General features: G+C 35.9%; 1 protein-coding gene across 2 annotated transcripts in view; it reads left to right on the top strand.

Annotated features, from left to right (window-relative positions):
- The first annotated feature begins 573 nt into the window (after positions 1–573).
- Positions 574–6,000, top strand: part of LOC132816440 (four and a half LIM domains protein 2) — a 45,366-nt gene continuing 39,939 nt past the window's right edge. Inside the window, exon 1 of one of the 2 annotated variants that reach the window (XM_060826024.1) lies at positions 574–650. The gene's annotated coding sequence lies outside the window, so the exon portion shown is untranslated. Of the gene's footprint in view, positions 651–2,462; positions 2,545–6,000 lie in introns of those variants that run through there. The other variant, XM_060826023.1, reaches the window with a different exon arrangement.

The following is a 6,000-nucleotide window of genomic DNA, read 5'->3' as shown; positions in this document are numbered from 1 at the left end:
CTGGTCTCTGTGATGGTTTCTTAATATCAGCTCTGCTGAATCTTAATAATATTTTGTTGCTGTGATCATACTGTCAGACAATTGTTAAATCTGATCATAGTCATGACTGTGCTGCTTTACTGATTAGAGATTAAGACAATCAGCCTGAAGGTCACCTGTAGGGCTTCTTAAGAGTGCTTCACAATCTGGAATCATTTTGTATGACTGAATCTAAATCTCAGGCATTGGGTTTCTTTTGTAAAATATTCAGTTGCTTATTTAACAATAAAGTTACAGAAATAAGAAAAGTTTTAATTGAGTTTGACGTTGATTTGTTCCCATTTTAGTTTGTCCTTGACATGACCGGATAAGTAGTTACATTTTCTACTTGTGCAGATTTTCCATTGCAGGCCACATGTTGTTAAATTTCTGATACCTTAAAAGGTAGGATGTTGTGCATAGCAATGGTAGTTCTTATCTCTACTGGACAGCAGTTGCTTGAAATATACTGTATTTATAGACTGGCAAAAGACTTGCTATCTGTTTAATTGCTGGTGTCATCTAGCAAATACGAAGCTTTGACAGGCAAAAAAAAAGCAATAGGTCTTTCCATTTGTCTTATTCAACCATTCATTTGCTTGGAAGTGAACGTAGCTGCAGTCAACTTTGAGGTAAGGACTGGTGTCTTTCCAATTTTTCTACTTTCCTTTTCTATTATAATTATTTTATCCAGTCATTGCTTTTTCTTCAATCGCCATTTTAAATGGAACAAATCGCTACTTCTGCTCCCTGACGTGATTCAATTAACAATATAATTAAGCAAAAGCATTAAATACTTGCAGGGTAGTTTGAAATTTGGTAATGTAAATAGATCTCTAACTGATTTCTCCTCATAATTAGTAATTGGAGTAATTATGAAATTTAATCCAGAAAAGTTTTCCTATAACTTTTCACCCTGTATAAGACTCTTCATTGTAGCTGAGGTGATGGTCCATAGTAAGTAACAACAAAAGTGTTTTATATATAACACTCAGTTTTCAGTGACTATTGTGCAACATGTCAAGCCTGCATATTTACATCAATTTACTACAAATAAATTAAAGCAATTCATGAAATATTTTCAATGTTTCAATAACTTAATCCCAATTATCATTGATCTTGAAGTTATGGTGGTGCATTCTTATCATTAGATACCTCATCTCTAGTATTTCTGTAATATTTTCTGTAACTTAGTTCCCCTTCAGTTTTTTATCCTAAATCTCTGGTGCTGAGATTTGTTTCCATAGCTAAAAGCAGCATTTAGATGACTTGCAAAAGTAACCATTCATAAGATGCTAGTCTAGACATTGCCAGCAGTGAGCTCAACCACAAGATGTCATATCCCAGGTCAATAAGAGCAAGAACATAGACATCTATAACTGCCTTCACAACTGAAACCAGTTTACTCATCCCAGTCCAATAGCTGAATCTGCATTACCCATTATCATGATGAATTATATAGTCACATATTGCCTCTTCATGGGAACCACTTTCACTTGTTTTGCAAAAGTATTACTGTGACACAATAATCAGATTAATTTATTGTTCATCTCATTGTTGTTTGTGTGATGTTTTTATTAAGACTGTTGACAACATAATAATAGAAATTAAAAATGCCTGAAATATTCAGCAAGTCTGGCAGCATCCATGAAGGAAAACTAAGTTACCATTTCATTTTCTTTTAAGATGTGGAGATGCCGGTGTTAGACTAGGACGGACAAGGTCAGAAGTCACATGGCATCAGGTTATAGTCCAACAGGTTTATTTGAAATCAAAAGCTTTCAGAACGCTGTTCCTTCATCAGGTGGAGTCGCTCTGAAAGCTTGTGGTTTGAAATAAACCTGTTGGACCATAACTTGGTGTCGAGTGATTCTGACTTTCTTTTAATACAGCACATAACATTCATTCACCATTACAGGTCATATACACAGTGCTAATTTACATTTCACGTCAAATAATCTCTGGGGTTTTACAAGGTCTCCCGTTCCTTGATGTGCTGTAACATGAAGGATTAGACAATGGGCTTTTCCATTGAACCTTTGAGCCAGCTGCCCCAAGCTTGGTTTGTCCACCCGGATATACTCCTGCACCTTAGAATTAGCATGATAAACATATTAGTGTAAGTACATCATATTTTTTAATCAATAGAATGATTAGTGCTATTCCTTTATTATTACTTATTGTTTCCATATCACAATGTATGAATTGTAAGCTTCCCAAATTAATAAGACACATATTTTTCTATAGCTCTAACAATTTAATATTTAATTCAGTTACTTCTTTCTACAATTTAAAAACACCTCTTAATCTTTAGTTTAAAACCTAGACATCTCTGCTTAGATCCATTCTTTAAAGGTCAAACATTTTAAATGACCATTTATATCTTTTCACTTTGTGCTTTTTTTCCAACTAATTTATTTCTGAATTTATTTGTTGAAGCAGGATGCATTGCTGAAGAGGTATTACTAAAATAACTGACTTAACCTTTAACTGCAAGCAGATGTTCTTGAGCTTCTCCTTGGTCATGTAAGTTTTGTAAATCTCAAGTATCATGATATGAAAGCAAACACTAATAGTACATGTCATACAGTTAATTCAATTTAATTTGAATAAAATAATGATGAAATTCTTATACTTATCTACATAGTGCCTTACTATGTTGTTCAATTGTCTCAATGCATTTTACATAAATACCTTACAGTGTTATAAGAGTTGAAAGGTAAATAACAGAACAGGTATTTTGATTCATCATGTAAATTAAACATCAGTAAAGTCATTAAACATCACTGATCATTAAACATTATCAGTGAATTTGCAATTTTGGTGGTGTTGATTGAGGATTGATAGATTTCCTGATCCTCTTTGAGTAGTGTTGAAGGATCTTTAACAATCTACCTGAACAAACAGGTGATGATTGAGTTAAAACCTCTCCAACACTTCAGGACTCTGCTTAGCACAGCCCTTTTCAATCTATATGCTTTCTTCCTAGTGTGTGACTCTAACACACAGACTTTTGACTCCAGATTGCTTTCGGCAAAGAGATAACGTTGAACCTAAAATGCAAAATGGATGATTTAGAATGTAATTGAAAAGGAGATATCAAATTTTGACTTTGTGCCTTTAGCTTATTATTTTCAATTCTTACTTTCTCAAACTATCTGTTCAGTTTTTCCAAATTTCCATTTTGAAGTTAGGGACAAAAAAATGTATATTTTGCAAGTCTTAAATAATTTCATGAAATTTGAGATGAGCACAGACATGCAAAAAAATCATACATGCTGACTAGAAATAATAACAGTTGGAAAATAAAACTTAAAGTTAGAGAAGGACATAAAATAAACAATTATGATAAAAAAACTTTTCTGTATTTAAGGCATTTAACCATTATACAAATATATAGGATTAACTGAGATAAGATCCCCTTGGTTACTTCTATAATAGTATCAATTATCATTTTGTCATGCCATGTATGTTTAGACCACCAGGAGGCAGTGGGCACTCTCAGTACGCAGTATTGGCACCTGTTGTTATTGGCATGCTGTCCTTTTAGTTGTGAAACAGAAATCCTTTGGGGATATGGAAAGTTCAAAGCAGAATTAGATTGTACCCTGTATTAGTACATAGCAGTACATTTCACAGCATTCATCTCATTGCAAAGAAGCCATTGATATCAGCATGGAATGCTGTAGCTCCCAGGGAATTACCTCATTTCACTAAGGGATGCATGGGGTGCAATTCGCCCTTTTCTTTTAATGAAAGCTTTAATGAAGTCATTATCAAATGACTTTCTGTTTTTCCAGGATATTTTCCTTTGTAACAAAGAGAATTAACTATGAAAAACACTAATTAGATCATGAATTGGAAAGGTGAGAACCTTGGCACAGCTTAAAAACTTCTCTATATTAAATTGTTATTCTCTGATGCCACAATTAATTTGGAACTACAGAGTTCCAGCAGCAGACAGCACTTCTAATGCCAACTAGCAACACAAAAATTAAGAGCAAGGCTCTACCATTCTGCCCCTCAAACCTGCTCAAGCAATAAATAACACAGAACTGTCAGAAACACTAAATCAGTATTTTGCCTCAGTTTTCACGGTGGAGGACACTAATCCAGCCCAAAAGTACCAGGTAATACAGAGGTCTTAGAATGGGAAAAAGGAATTGAGCAAACTATTGGAATTGAAGGCAGACAAATCTCCACAGCTTGATGGCCTACATCCTAGGTTCTTAAAAGAATGACAGCAGAGATAGTGGGTCCGCTGGTTATAATATTCAAAAATTCTGAGGATGCAGAAAGGCTCCATCAGATTGGCAGAGTGCTATATAATACCCTTATGTGAAAAGGGAGGGAGGCAGAAATTAGGAGACTATGACCATTATAACATCTGTTGAGAAATCATTGGAATCTACTATCAAAGATGTAAGATCAGGATACTTGGAAAGTCAAAACACAATCCATTAGAGTCAGCATGATCTTATGCACGATAAATTATGTTTAATTAATTTACTAGAGTTCTTCAAAGATGTAATAATGGAAGTGGATAAATCAGGTTCCTGTAGATGTGCTATATCTGGACTTGAAGAAAGCATTTAATAAGGTGGGTACAAAAGGTTAGTAAATAAGATAAGATCACACATATGGATTAGTTATTTATTAGCTTAGATCAAGGATTGGCCAACCAACAGAAAGCAGAGATTTGAAATAAATGGATCTTTTTCTGGCTGGCAAATGTCGGGTACCACAGGATTGGTCTTTGGGCTCTAACTATTTGCAATCTATATTAGTGGCTCGCAAGCAGGGATAGAAGGTACTATTGCCAAATTACTGCTGGAGGTTGCAGAAATGGCAGGTAACAATCCTTTGGTTGCAGATGCCGATGGGTTGGTAAATGAGGGCCAGGGAATCCTATTGGTCTTGTGCGAGGGAAGAGAAGGGGTGAGGGCAGAAGCGCAAGAGGTGTGTCACACGTGGCTAAAGACTTGTCAAACATGGTGGTGGAGAATTGTGAGTTGTGGAAGAAGGTGGACCGGCTGCCATTGTTAATCCAATTTACCCAGTTTATATGAAGATTAAAGTCACCCATGGTTATTGCTATCTCATTATCACAAACATTCAATATTTCTTGTTGTATGCTTCAACCTACATTGTGCATAAAGTTCAGCTATGCTGCTATTCTCATTGCTAGAATGCTTTGTCTCATAACTATATTTCTGGTGCTGGATACCAGCTTTGTTTGGAAGGCACAAGGACTACACATACAATCATTAAGCACAGAGACAACAACCAAGCAGTCCATGCTGACCATGATCCCAAACTAAACTAGTCTCACCGTTCCTGTCAGTATTTTCTCCCATGCCAATTTTTGCTGGAACATTTCTTACATGAGATCTAACAAAATGCCAAATCCACTGAATTAGAGGTTGTTTACATTTAAATAAGGAAATACTTCGATCAATTTTTATTCTTACTTGTTGCATAACTTTGAGTCATAGAGTCATAGAGATGTACAAACGCTTAGGTCCAACTCGTCCATGCTGGCCAACTATCCCAAACCAATCTAGTCCCACCTGCCAGTATCCGGCCCATATCTCTCCAAACCCTTCCTATTCATATACCCATCCAATTGCCTTTTAAATGTTACAATTGTACCAGCCACCAACCACTTCCTCTGTCAGCCCCTTCCATACACACACCACCCTCTATGTGAAAAAGTTGCTCCTTAGGTTTCTTTTATATCTTTCCCCTCTCACCCTAAACCTATGCCCTCTAATTCTGGACTCCTCCACCTCAGGGGAAAAAAAAGCCTTGTTTATTTACCCTATCCATGCCCCTCATGATTTTATATACTTCTACAAGGTCACCCCTCAGCCTCCAACGGTCCAGGGAAAATAGCCCTTACCTATTCAGCCTTTCCCTATATCTCAAATCCTCCAACCCTGGCAACATCCTTGTAACTCTTTTCTGAACCCTTTCAAATTT

Source organism: Hemiscyllium ocellatum, chromosome 6, assembly GCF_020745735.1.
Source record: "Hemiscyllium ocellatum isolate sHemOce1 chromosome 6, sHemOce1.pat.X.cur, whole genome shotgun sequence".
Lineage (NCBI taxonomy): Eukaryota > Metazoa > Chordata > Chondrichthyes > Orectolobiformes > Hemiscylliidae > Hemiscyllium > Hemiscyllium ocellatum.
The sequence above is the reverse complement of the archived record's forward strand: the minus strand, read 5'-3'. Positions and strand labels throughout refer to the sequence as shown.